Source organism: Sceloporus undulatus, chromosome 5, assembly GCF_019175285.1.
Source record: "Sceloporus undulatus isolate JIND9_A2432 ecotype Alabama chromosome 5, SceUnd_v1.1, whole genome shotgun sequence".
NCBI classification, from domain to species: Eukaryota; Metazoa; Chordata; class Lepidosauria; order Squamata; family Phrynosomatidae; genus Sceloporus; species Sceloporus undulatus.
Genome location: NC_056526.1, coordinates 34,149,328 through 34,164,058, shown reverse-complemented (window position 1 = coordinate 34,164,058; position 14,731 = coordinate 34,149,328). Strand labels below are relative to the sequence as shown.

The following is a 14,731-nucleotide window of genomic DNA, read 5'->3' as shown; positions in this document are numbered from 1 at the left end:
CTTGACAATGCAACGTCAGCTCTGTGAATGAGTGAAGCTCCATGAAACCCTAAGGTAGCTGGAAAAGTCCATCCATTACCATTATCAGAAGACTAGTTGGCTCATTTCAGTGCCTTTCATAGTAGTTTGGTACACAGCGATCAGCAACAAGCACTGCAGAGAGAGAGAAATATTAGCAAAGGATCAAATGCTAATTTAGAATCAAACTAAATTATGATCAGGATAATATTGAAAGCAATAGAGGAGTCAAGCATAACCATTGGTAACTTTGTAGTTATTGATAGCAAGATAACTACTGTTGCATGGAAAAGGCTGAAGTCTTGAGTTAATGTACAGTTATAGAACAGGAGTGAGGCACATTTGGTCAACTGGATAGCAGAGCAGAGCAGTGGAGCATAGGAAGTCTTGGGGATTTCTCATCTACAAGATTGCCATGGGTCAAGATCGACTTGAGGGTGGATAACAACAACAAAGGGTAAATTTATGAAGGAACATAAGTGAAATTACAGCAGATCAGGAGGAATCTGATCCTTCCTTCCATCCCTAACTTGAAAGTGTTAACCAAAGAAGAAATTAAAGCCATTACAATAGGAAACTGTTACAGCATGACAAAGCATCCTTTCTTGTTTTCCTAACAAATATTACATATTTTGTGGATACAATTAACAATAGTCCTTTCATTGTTTGTTCATGAAAATGGGAAGGATGTTTGCTTCCTGTGTTGCAGGCAGCTTGTTTTTCCTGATTTGTTTATTTTTTGATGGTATTAGGGAGGGTTTAGCTCAAGGAAGATGCTTTGTGAGCTTGTTATTCTGCTGAGCTGTTGCAACAGCCATGTAATTAACACATATTATGTAATCAAGCTACTTTTCATACCTTTTCTCTCATTTATTTACATCTGGGGCACATCTATAAACACCTGTATATTATTGTTTCCAATTTATGAAAGGCATGTATTGTTAAATGCCTCTTGGGATTCCCCGTGTTGATATATGAGCTATTGTCAGAGTCCTTTGAAACGTTACACCGTTTTTCCTGCTTGATAGGAAACTGTTCGTAAGAACTTAAGAAGAGCCCTGTTGGGTCAGACTGAGGGCCTATTTAGGCCAACACATTTTTCATAGCAGCCAATCAATAGCTCATGGGAAACCTGCAGCTGGACCTTCTGCCTCACACTCACCAGTACCTGATACACTGGCCAAAATGGTATAAAGCCATCCAAACTATAGCTAGCTAGTTATGGCCTTGATGTCTGTGAATTATCTGACTTCATTTGAAAACAGTCCAATTTGGCAGCTATCACTATGTCTTGTAGCAATGAATTCCAAAGTTTATCTGTTATGAATTTCCCACCATTCACTTCTATGAATGATCTCAGGCTCTAATATTATGAGAGAAGGAACCACTCCCAGGTATATTTCTAACATGCAGCACTCCAGATGTTGCTGGGTGGCAAATCTCATCAGCCCTTGCCAACTTAGACCATAGTGAAGGATGACAGGAGCATTAGTCCAACAACATCTAAGGAACTGCTCTTGACTCAGAACAGTAATTTTACATTTTTCTGCAGTACCTCTACCCACCTGTGTTGTGAATTACCTACTTGTGATTTGTATGTGTGTATGCGTTTTCAGGTCACCTGTCAACTTATGGTGATCCCATGAATGTCATAGCATTTTCTTAGGCAAGGGAAACTCAGAGGTGGTTTTGCCAGTTCCTTCCTCTGAAATATAGCCTACATGGTAAAACACATGCCTTTAAGGTATTTAGGCACCTGTGATTTAGGCAGTGATAAATAAGGCTTCTCCTGCTGCACCTCTGTCCATAATAGTCTCAGGTGCCTCTGTCCAGGTCCAGTAACAGATAGAAAAAAGATGTGTGTGGATGGATGCATATTTCAGTTCCTTTGCTAGCCTCAGGTTTCATTCCAAGATCAGTGTGGCCTCCACTTGAGAAAGGGCTTCTGTTCCATATTGCAGGAAGTGCTAAGTACAGAGCTCTATTAAAGTGCCCTCTGCCTGACACAGCACTCTCAACCAGAGTAGCTGTCAGTATCAGCAATGTCAGGGTTCAGTGACAAGCCAATGAACGTGGCTGTGTGTGTTGGCTACATTTTGGGTGGGTCTGTGTACCATTCTGGATCTCTGATGCATTCCTTTTTATTCTCCTCCTTCCCCCTCCAGTCTGCATTATTTAAGGAGCATAATGCAAAAGAGATGTTATGGAAGAATGTGAGGAAGGGGAGCTAATGTAGGTGAAGCAGGGTTTGGGAATGAGGGGAGGCTACCGGTTTAAAAGACTTCATTTCTCATCCAGAAAAGTACAACTTGCAATTCCTCTTGAAGTTAATGCAGTGGCACTGGGGGAGAATCTTGCAAGCTTAATTAAAGGGAAAGGGAGTTGATCTGGATGTTGGTACCGCTGGAAATTTGGGAGGTTTCTTTACCTGTGCTCTCCATGTTTCTCCTTTTGATCAGGTGAAGACACAGCTTCCCAGAAGCAGAGAATGGAAGCCACATAAATTTGCATAGTGTTGCATGTGCTGGTTTATGGTGTTTGGATGCAAGTTTAGAAATGGTTACAGTCATTTAAATTAAGGCTAGGCAACTTCCGTAATTCAGTTTTGAGAGCCTGGGTTTAGTGTGGACTGCACCCCTGCTGAAAATGTTTTTTCAGTTCCTCCCTCCAACTCAAAATAGACATTAAAAAGGGCCCTGGAAAAGGCAGATGTTCATTGAAGCAAAGTCCTGCATCTTACTTTAAAGGAGAACTGCCATTCTTGGAAGCTTATAGTGATTCTCTTTAGATTTTATCCATTTCCCCCCTTGGCAGCAGTATTTAGTGTCCCCTGAATGTGGAAGTCTGTGACTGGCTGAGTTTGCTGTCTAGCTTTTAATTATTGGTGGGTGACTTCAAGGCCTCTGCTGCTCTACATTCTTAATATACTTATTTATCATTAAACTGAGAACCAGCATGGTGTAGTGGTTTGAGCATTTGACTTGGAGACTCAGGTTCAAATCCCTACTCGAAACAGCCCTTCAATCTGAAAATGATGCTTACAGAAAGATTCTAAAGTCCCTATCTGGATATACTTTTCTTAGAAAACCAAAAAGGCATAGATATTATGTGTAAGCTTTTAATATAATACATTCCTTCCTCAGATGATACATTTATTTTAAAAAAATCATGCATGGGAAAGGAACAAGGAAATGATGATGCCACAGTAATGTTGTCTGCATAGTTTTGGAGATAGTATGGAGGAATAATATACAAATTATCAAATTGGGCTCATCATGCCACAACTTCAATGACCCTGAGCTCACTGGGAAAAATGAAGGCAATAGAAGAAGAGAAATAACACGTGACCCTCCATTTGAGAATTTTTGTGTCCACTATGGAACTATAATTTCAGGGTCATGGGATTGAATGCCACAGGCTGGTTCACACACATACATTACTTCGTTTCTGTATGTGCAATTATAGTAACCATCATGATTGGCCACTAAATGTGTGTGAATTCTGCCAGTGTCTGAGTTGTGGGGGAGTGTCCTATAGTCTTCACATGAATTCATGTGTATACCAACCTCAAATGTATATCCTGGATTCAGGTGAAAGTAGCCATCAACATCCCACAAGCTCAGTACCTCAACTGGAGAGGTTTGCATGTACATGCTGAATGCACTATTTTCTTTCCCAAAATCTGAAACTAGGAAACCTGAACATGCCTATGTTTTCTAACTATGGTCCTTGCCTGCTGGTTGAATTCAAGTGTGTCTTCAAGAACAGTGATGGCTAGATGTTTTTTTTTTTTTAAAGCATGTACGTGATACTACAAATCTCTTGAAGCAATCCAAGATTCCACACTAAATTGCATTTATGGACAGTTTTAGATGGTAAATCCTCCAGTGTATAAGATAACTAGACAGAAAAACAGCCTTGTGCAGGAGCTGAATTTTGTTATTTGTATATAAATGTTTTCTTAAGCAAACAGGTAAGATGTAAATGATAGGTATGCAGTCACAGCAAAAAAGTGCAGTCCAGTTAATGTCCCTAGGCAGATGGGCACCTAAGGGCACATAGCATTTACTGCAGGAAGCATGAACCTAAATCCTATTGGTTTGTCCCACTTAGAGTAGACCCTTTGAATTAGTGTTCATTTACCAGACTAACAACTGGCTTTAGGCCATTGAAGCAAACATGGCTTCTGTGGGAAATAGCAGCCTATCTTTCCTTAATCTTACACAGAGTAGGTGCCTCTGCCTTATATGTCTGCCCCACACCTTTTTGGTGTGCTGATGTTGTTGCTGTGTGCCTTCAAGTTCCTAGCTGGTGACCCCAAGGCAACCCTATCATAGGGGTTTCTTTGCAAGATTTATTTGAGGGGAGGGATTGTCTTTGCATTCTCTGAGGTGGAGAGAGTGTGACTTGCCCATGGCCACCCAGTGGGTTTTCATAGCTGAGTGGAGATTCAAACTCTGGTCTCTTGGAATCCTACTCAAAAACATTATACCACACTGGCTCCAGTACAGTGATATGAAGGCTTAATTTTGACGAGATCTGTTAAAGTAGTTTCAAGTAAGAGCCTGAACAGACAGGCCTAAATAAAGCTGCTTCAGGTCAGTTTGGAGGTATGCTGTTTAATTGATGCATTTGTCCTAAGAGGCTAGAAGCCATACCAAAGCCAGGCTCCAATTCTAAGGACTAGAACACAGCTTTGGTGCAGCTTCCAGACTCTTAGGATGCACACATCATTTAAACAGCATACCTCCAAAGTGACCCAAAGCTGCTTTATTTTGGTCTGTCTATTCGGGCCCTAAGATTAGCAGTATGAACCAGTGTGGTGTAGTGGTTTGAGCATTGGACAACGAATCTGGAGGTCAAAGGTTCAATTCCCTGCTCAGTCATAGAAACACTCTTTCAGCCCCAGAAAACCCAGTGATATGTTTGCCCTAGGGCCATCATAAGTTGGAAATAATTTATATAGGCACACAACAACAACAACAACCATAAAATACACAGCTGTATACTAACATCTTACTGTTTCTAATGCAAAACCTAAGTGGTATTTGAGTTTAGGAGTTGTTTGGTAATACTGATGTCATGAGTAAATAAGTAATTTAGCCTCCTCTTTTCTACCATATGTCTTTCAGAGTGTCTTCAATGCACAAAAAATACAACATAGAAAAAAACAACCCACCCATCTCTCATCTTCCCATATTGTTAAAGAAGCCTTCTGTAATGCTACCCGTGACATTCATCAAATTTAGCCTCTGTCTCCCTCTGCCACCCATCACATCCCTAGGTCTTCCATCCCTCCTTTGACCTGGACACATCTGCTTGTTCTTCTTTCAAGCTGTCTGCTTACCATTTGAGTTTATACCTTACTTTGCTGTATTTAGGATTTGCAATCATGTCCCCTGATGTGCCACTATCACCCAATTTCACAGCACTCTGGCTGGTGGGACCTCAAAGAATTGCATGCAAATTAGGACTCTCTTTTGCCAAAAGAAAAGGAAAACAAGAAGGAGAAGAGGAGGATTTACATCTGTGGAGGATGTTGCTTCTTTGGACCAGCAGAACCTAAAGTGTATTGGATATTGTGAATAGGAAGTGATGGGTAGGAAAGGGAGAGACAAAGATGAAGAACTGATTTATAGGTCATTGACCAATACAAGGGGTAGGCAAAGTGTGCTCCCTGAAACCCTGAATTCTGAAAAATATTGCATAGCAATTTGTGCCCTCAGAGACTTCTGGGAGGACCAACTTTATATTTGAATGTAACCCATTTGAATGTTACCTGGGGGCACAGGTTGCCATTTGAATGTAACCCACTCTAGCTATTTTGAAATAACATTTTTTATAAACTGGATATGATTGTCTATGGACAATCAAAAGGAACAAAAGGTAAAGATTAATTGGGTATCATACTTTCTTGTGAGGTGAGACATTGTGGGAAAGTAAAGCAGTTTCTAAGCAATTTGAAGGCAACCACAATTCAATACAGGATCTAGGAGGATGTGTGGGTGGGTATTTTTATGCCAGTGTGTTCAGTATTTGCTGATGCATATCTCTGTATATTAGGGACTATTTTGTTCTGGTTGTACTTGTGATATTCTGAAACTTGTCATAATGCTATCTTAGCCTATGAATTTTATTAGTACATGTTAGTAGTATATTTGCAATACACACACACACACACACACACACATGCACACACACATTTTCCATGTGCACCCTTCCTATTTTCTTATGGAGTTCAAAGCAATAGTCTAAACTTTGCAACAGCCCTACAGGGTAGGTCATATGAAGGGTTTGCAGCTTTTCCAAGATAAACTAGTGTATTTTGTGTGAGCTGAGTTGGGATTTGGAGCTACATTTTCCCCTTTTGTGCTCTTTCGGACACTGCACCCACTGACTATTACCCCAGTCTTGGCTTTATAACACATAATATATATAGTGTGTCTATATTGTGTACATATCAATTTACACAAATATATGTTCCTATCACATAAATGTTTTGGAGTTACATCTGTGAAGTTTTATTTTTGCATGAAATGCAACCAGCATAAAGCTTTCCATGTCTTGTGCAGGACTGTATAGCCTGCACTGAATGAAAAAAATGTATTTTAAGTGGGGTGCTTGATATGAGGTCTGTAATAGGTGTGAGTCTTTTGATGTGTTCATGTGAAATTTGTAGTGTCGATGTATAGGAAGGAGACAGGAAGTATTTTGCGCACATGTGCATGTGTGGGTATGTATGTCAGAGGGAAAACCTTAAATTTTGCCTCATATATGGTATGAAAAGAAATTAGGCACTTACATTTCTTTAGTCATCTTGGGTCTTGCCATCATTTTAAAGTGTATGTTACCAGCACAAACAGAACTTTTTCCCATACTATGTCTCCACCCTTGACCTAGGAAGAGGCAGATGCTACATTCACCATGATGTAGTTGCAAGCCCACTTCAAAGGGCCTTTGTCCCTCTCCCCGTTCTGATTAGGAGCTTGGGAGCAATTGCAGGCTGGCTCTTTTCTATGCCCCATATTTACTCTGGGCATCTGTGGTCATGTTGGCAGCTTTCCTGTTGTAACTCCTGCCACCATTATTCCAGTTGTCAGAAGAAACTTTTTTCTATGGGAAAGAGTTGTAGAATTCCAGCATAATGTTACCAAATAGTATAGGAAGTAAGTGCTGGGCCACATGTTTCATGCCAATGTTAACACAGGTCTTGGGATGATCTTTATATTGATACAAGTGGGATGTACACTCTCTAGTTTCAACACAAATGGTGTCTTATTGTGAGACAGCTCACAATATACTCATAACAATTGCCCTTATGATTGTCTGCCTCTGTGCTGTTTTGTGATGCTTCTTGCAGTTTGCATGTGGGCTTAATAATCTGGCCTCAATCCAACCAGTGTCTCCAAAGTGTTGCCTCTGAAGCCTGTGAAGTGGCTGGGAACAATTTTGCCAAAGCTTGGGCAGGAATGTGTTTAAAAATGAGAGTAGGTATCCACACAGTGAGTGACCCACTCAAATGTGGATATCTGGGCACATTTTGAGGACTCCATTTGTACTGCACCTTATGCCAGGTGTTGAGCTGTCAGATGATACCAACTTCACTCTGGCTCATGCACTGGCTTCTGTCTGTTTCCTTTCCTCTTTACATTCACTTGTCTCTTTCCATGATTACTGATGTGCCCTGCTGAGTTACACCCCACATTGACTGTGGACTAAGCAGCTGTGCACCCTCCCTCTCTCATTTTCTCATTCTCTCACATACATACACTCAAATGTGTTCACTATTCATTTATGGCATATCCTGTTGCCATTGGAAACCTAAGAAAGAAGTGAATATACCCTCCAACTCTCTTGCTTTTTCTTTCCCCTCCCTTCCCCCACCCCCATTCCCTTGCAGACGAAGAGCTTAGCAATGAATCCATTGAAGCTCCAATCCATCAAAGAGCCCGATCGACAAGGCACAGACCGTTCCTAAATGTGATTAAATATCTCTTTCTTCCAAAGCTCAGAGGATACAGGGATTTACCTATCCTGGCTTCTTCACAATTTGGTGTTCAAAGCACAGCCATCTGGAGGAGGTAAGAGAACCTTTTTGCCTAGTGACATGCTCCCTGTCCCTTCTCCTTTCTCCTACATTTGTTCTGTATGCAGAGGTGCATATAAGGCAAGGGAGGGGGACTGTGCTCACTGCACTCTCTCTGCTGAACTCATGCCTTTGCTTGCTACAAATTGCCCAACCTCCCTTGGCAGCTCAGCATGCAGCTGCTCTTTGGAAATCAGTATGTGGGAGGGAGTCTGGTGCAGTTTTGCTGTGTGCAACCTATAGCTTTTTTCTCTTTCCTTGTTTTCTCTTCGTCTCACCATCTATCTCTTTCTTGCCTTCCGTCTCATTCCTCCACTCCTCACCCCTGCAGTGCATGCCTCTTTCCTTCTCCCTTTATGAAACAAGCATTGATTGTCTGAGTTTGATAAGTGAAGAGATGGCAATGTAAATGCCCACCTTCCACACTTAGCTAATACTGTGCATACCTGCTTGCATTGGAGTGCCTTCATGAGATGCAGCAGGCCACAGATGTTACACTTCAGACAGCACTTGTTTTGCAGGCCTTGATGATGGAAGAGATGCCATTCATGGCACCTGCCAGTGTTGTTTGTCATGAGCTAAACTTGTGCTTGGGAATCTCTGATGGAGATTTTTTTAAAAAAATGTCCTTTCTGCCCACCATGAACTTGAGCTGGACATGTAGGTCTTTGCTGTTCAATCACATTGTGCAGTTTAGCATGTTTTAAAAATTGTGTGTTCAGAGTTGTTTGTCCTACAGCTTGACTGGAGAATGCAAACCCTGATTGTAGGATATGCTTTACCTCTCAAATTAATAATGGGAGTGGGTATTGCTAAGGTAGGAGAAGGGAAGCCCTCACCCTCCAGATGTTTTGGAATTTATCTCTTAGAAGTTGTTTCCAACATGACCAATGGTAAAAGATTATAGAAGCAGTAGTCCAAAGTATCTGGAGGGGCACAGTTTCCCACCCTTGTGCTGGGGGCATGCTTGGACATAGATAAATGACACAAGATCAAGGAAAGAGTGGTAAGCTGAATGAAGCAGCTTCCAAAATGCTGAAGAACTGTTGAAACAGAATCACTCTACTATTGGTGCAACTATATGTGTATCTTTCATTGTGAAAGTTGATTTGTATGCAATTTACATAAATAAAATTCTAAGGTACAATGCCATTGATAGCATGCAAACTCCTGAAACTGAAATGTATTCATAAAGTGTTAAAACACAAAAAGCTCTTCTAAATGTCAAAATAGGTATGGTATATTTATTTAAAACTTTAACGCATTAATGAAAGCAACAATAATACCTAAGTGAAACTAAAGCAAGAGAAACATGATTAGCAAAAGCCAAACACATCAGTTACTGACTCCCAGTAATATCCCATTTTGTTGAGCTTTTTTTGAGATGCTGCCATTAGATAACTAACATTCTCTGTTCCAATGCTACAGAAACAGTGAATACATATACGCCATAGAGGGGTTCAAACAATTGATGCCTAACCCTTCTTTTTAAAATGGATGCACTTTTACTGAACCATTTTGTTGAGTGCTTCCACATATAATAATGATTTTTAAAATTTTATTTCTTATCAAAAAAAGGCAGAAAACAATAACAAATACAAACAAAAACAAGCTAAAATACAGATCTTTAAAAAATAACTTCAAAGATTCAAGGGCACATGGGATATAAAAGGGCAACATTACATAAAAACAGGGGTGGATTCAGAACACAGAGATATTGTACCTTCTTTGCACCAGTTCAATCATTGAAAGGGAATCATATTACAAAGGAAGACCCACTTCTGCTCCAGTGTTGCTGAGATAAGATATAAGTGGGGACCATCGTTCTTCAAAAGGCAGAGGAAGATTCCACCTCCACAACCTTCTAGATTGATCAGTGAGCTTTTCCATAAACCAAAAATTCCAAAATCAAGACCATCAATCAGTCATATTGACCCTTCCAGTTTTCCAAGCCCTGGCAAATTCAATCCTGGCCAATGCCAACAAAAATGCAATAATATCTTTATTGTGTAAAGTCTTGTTTTCATTAATAAACACTGAAAGCAATAAAAGTTGTGTATAAGGGACAATTTTTTGATCAGTGATTTCTGAAACTAAGGTGCTTTCCAGACCGCCAAAAAGGGCGGTCTGTAAAGTGCCCTCATTTGCTGTGCAGAAAAGCCTCAGCGGCCAAACCACACGACTCCTCCAAACAGCAAAAAGAAGTCGCAAAAAGTGGCTTCTTTTTGCGGTGTGGTAATGACGCCGCAAGGTGCCAATGGCGTACTTGCAGCATCATTACCGTGCCATGACATGCGGACGCTAAGCGTCCGCTATGTCAAGATGGCGGTGCCCATGTAGAATGGGCACCGCCATTTTGTACGTGCTTGGCATGTACTAGGGTTGGGGGCGTCCAGAAAGGATGCCCCTTTCTAACCCTAGTATGTGCCGTGCACTTACTTTTGGCCCGTGTGGAACGGGCCATAGTTAACTACTGAATGGCAACGTGCAAATACACTTGGACAATTATACCACATGTACAGGAAGGTACCTCTATTACCACACTTTCTCCAACAGCACGAGGTGAGGTTCTTAGTAATGCGTGCAAGTTGTAGTGGTGTGAGGTACCATCTATGCACAACTTTAAGAGTGTTTTTTTTAGGGCTATAGAATTAGATTTATATGGGGGAGTGTTCCAGATTTTAAGCCACTCTGAATATGTTATTTGATTGTTTGAATCCATCTTCCACCCCACTTTATGAATCAGCCCACAACCGAACGTCTCGTGTAGCATCCACGTATATATTTTTGCCACTCTGCCTTTAATGCAAGTATCTTCACTTATAGACATGCATTCAAACAGAGTAAATGAGCGAGGGAGTTCTTTCCTCCTAATGAGCTGAACTAAAAAGGATGCAATTTGATTCAGTTGCATCCAAGAGGGCTCAAAGGGGGAAAGGGCCTTGATCAGACACTCTCTGGACCTGGGTCTACCATGTACAAATAGGTCTCTCACCATACTCCCCCCCTTCCCCCCGCTGTACCATGGATGGAAACAAGTCAACCTATCAGGCTCCACAAACAGGGGATGGGAAATGAATGGTTGTATTGGTGAAGGGCTTGGAGCTAGAATGTGCCTCCACTTTTTCCAGGCCATGAGAGTATGATACAAATACGGATTATTAATTCTATGAATTACCTCCGCCAATGAGGGTGGAAAAAATGCACTGACCTCTGCAAGGGAGGCCAGATCTAGTTCCAGGGCAGCTCAGGAAGGTCTGTCTCTTTGGTGGATAAATTGAATGACATTATTGATCTGGAAGGCATCGAAATAAAATTCCAATTCAGGCAACCCTAGGCCGCCATTTTGCAAAGTGCCATGCCTAACACTCCTGGAGAACCTGTATATATTACCGTACCTTCAAAAATAAACTGGCTTATCTCTGAGCGCCATGCATCAAAATATCGCTTGGGAGGACTGAGAGGGATAGTCTGAAAAAAGAACAAATTTTTTGGCAGTGCAGCCATCTTAAATAATGCTATTAAAACACATGGCAAGGTGAAAGGACTTCCGTTATTGTAGTTTCTTCTTCAGCCATTTAGTGTCTGTAAAGAATGATAGGTTACAAACCCTTGCTACTTTGAGCTCTCTAACTCACCTCTAGTATAACAGAAAATATAATAATGATTTTAAATAGTTGATTATTTATTAAATATGCTCTCACAGTTACGATTGCTTTGATTATGAAATGTTATTACTGTGGAAAGAAGCAGGATGTGTTTTTACACTGGATACAGCATGCTACTATATATCTATCCTGTCCCCAGTGCTGAAGTAAAATTCAACTGCCAGTCCAGTTTGCTTCTGCATGTGGAATAGGGAGGATTCATGATCTTGTCGTTTGCCTTAGGTAGCAAAATGTCTTAGGCTGCCTCCTTCTGTCAGAGGCTGAATACAGAAACTGAGTGTTGATGGCTATGGTGAGAGCACAGGCAAATGAGGATAAACAAATGTGTGGACCACGTGGGCCCTACTGTGGGTGTTCAAGGGAATGACAGGAGAACAACGACCAACTCACTTGGCTAGAAATCTATATTGTTTTATTGCTTATCTTTCTCTTAAAATGAGAAAGCAAATGGCTCCAAGATGGCACAGAAGAGTGGGAAAAGAAGAAGGCAACAATAATAACAACAACAAAATATCTCTGCCACAAAGAAGGGCAAACTCTAATATTGGATCCTCCCTGCCCTTCAGCAAAAGGGAAGGAGCAAAGATAGACAACAGTCATTCTAAAAATCTTTTTCAAACAAACAAACAAACAAACAAACAAAAACTTAGCTCAAAGTGATCCAATGATTAGCACTGGAAACCAGTCTTTCCAAGATTAAACAGATGAGCTTTAAATAGCTTGGGTCCTTCATACTTGAAGGAGTGCTTCTTTGTATATATATCTGCCCAAAGATTGAGATCTGCTGGAGGAGCCTTCCTCTGTGACCCACCAGTGGGGCAATACAATGGGGGAGGACACAGGAAAAAGCCTTACCCATAGCTGTAGCACCTCAGTCATGGAATGCCCCTTTCTTGGAAGCCCAACCATTGCCAGTATTGATTTCTTTTTTTGACACCAAGTCAAGACATTATTAAACCATTTGGAGTCTAAGGTGCGTTATAGACTGCCCAAAATGGGCAGTCTTGCACTGCTGCCGGTTGCTGCGTCCAGGAACCGCAGCAGCCAAACTGTGCGGTTCCCGGGCACAGCCAGAAAGAAACCCTGAAATGGGCCCTTTCTGGGCCCCGGAAGTGGCGCCATGAGGCGCTAGTCACACACTCGCGGTGTCACTTCTGCCACGTGACTTCTGGATGCTACGCATCCATGATGTCAAAATGGCGGCCCCCGTGTGGACGGGCGCTGCCATTTTGTATGGACTCAGTCCGTACTAGGGTTGAGGGGCGTCAGGAAGTGACACCCCTTCTCAACCCTACCACGTCCCTTCCTAACCCTAGCACGCCCCTTTGGCGCTTCTGTAACGCGCCTAATTTAGTTTTATGCATGTACATGTTTTTTAAAAAACTGTTTAGCCTTTTAAAAGTCGTTTTAATTGTTGAGTTGTTTTGATCTGTTTTTAAATCTTGTTTTAATCATTCATAGACTTTAGTAATAGCACTTACATTTCTATATGGCTTATCAGTGAACTCAGCACTCTCTAAGTGGTTTACAATCTGTAAGTCAATTGCCCCCAACAAGCTGGGTACTCGTTTTACCGACCTATGAAAAGAGTGAAGACTGAGTCAACCTTGGAGCCCTGAGCTTGAACTCACAACCTTGAGGCAGCAATACCATCAGTTGACCACTGTGCCACCAGGGCTCTTTATATCGAGAATTATTTAAATAGTTTATATTGTTTTATCTGTCTGTTGCCCTGAGATCTTGGCTGCATCCACACTGCAGAAATAATCCAGTTTGACACTAACTGCCATGGCTCAATGCTGTGGAATTCAGGTATTTGTAGTTTGTTATGACACCTGAGCTCTCTGACAAAGAAGGCTAAATGTCTCATCAAACTACAGTTCCCAGAATTACATGGCGAGCCATGACATTTAAAGTAGTGTGAAACTGAATTGTTTCTGAAGTAAAGATACTGCCCTTGTGATGAAAAAGCAAGATAAAAATATTTAAACAAACAAATAAATAAGTAATGTACAAACAAACTGAATGGACAGTTCTCTTCCCACAAACGTCCCACTTCCATCTTCTTTTCTTCCAGTTAGCGATATACAGAATATTCACAAAAGTTCTTGTCCTCAGTGGAAAAGGCTGTCGCAGAACATCAGTGCTTTCCCTTGAAAAATGAATCAGTTGTTGTCAGATTTTCTGTATGTGGGGACTTCTTGAAATGAAAAATGTATTTGCACAAACCCTCTTTTTTGTGGAAAACCTAATTTTTTTGTGTAGAAGACAATGTATATCACAGAAATATACCATTATTTATGTAAACATTGTTTTTATACTATTTTTTAATCTTTTTGTCGCAAGTAATTTACAAAAGAGTTCATAAGTGCAGAAATTGATTTAAGAAATGCTCAAATACTCTTGTAATCTTGTAATCTTCCCCAGCAAGGAAAAACATTTTTGACTTTATCTTTACATGTGAGGGTGAAACAAACAAATATTTACAACTCTAGTTACTTCCCCTGTGAAAAATTTCAGAATTTAAGCTGCTTGGAGCAGAGACCTGCCTTCTTGTTACTTTTTACAGACATACCTCAGTTAACAAAGTCTCTGACAAAGAAACTCTTTTTTTAATAAAGTCTTTTTATAGGACCATACCAGTGCTCCCCCCTCCCAATTTTTTTCCTTATCTTCTGTGTAGCTAGAAGTTTTTGTAGCATTAGCTAGGAGGGCGTGAGGATTGTGAAGGAGGGCTGAGCATGTGTGAAGAGCAAAAAAAGAAACAAAAGGGTAAAAGAGATTTACCTGCCTCACTGGTGTGTTGAAAAAGCATAGATCTTTAAGCTTTGCCACCAAAATGAAAATCATAAGAAAAGGAGGCTGTTGAAGGAACAAAAAATCATCCCAGAATGCATTTTGGAATATTAATAGTAATAATAATAATAATAATAATAATAATAATAATAATAATAATAAT

At 40.7% G+C, this 14,731-nt stretch overlaps 1 long non-coding RNA gene across 1 annotated transcript in view; it reads left to right on the top strand.

Moving 5' to 3' along the window:
- The window catches only part of LOC121931870, a 147,497-nt gene that overhangs the window by 53,319 nt on the left and 79,447 nt on the right, over positions 1 to 14,731 (top strand). The window contains exon 2 of the long non-coding RNA XR_006104221.1: positions 7,919 to 8,099. This is a non-coding gene — a long non-coding RNA (uncharacterized LOC121931870). The remainder of the gene's footprint in view (positions 1 to 7,918; positions 8,100 to 14,731) is intronic.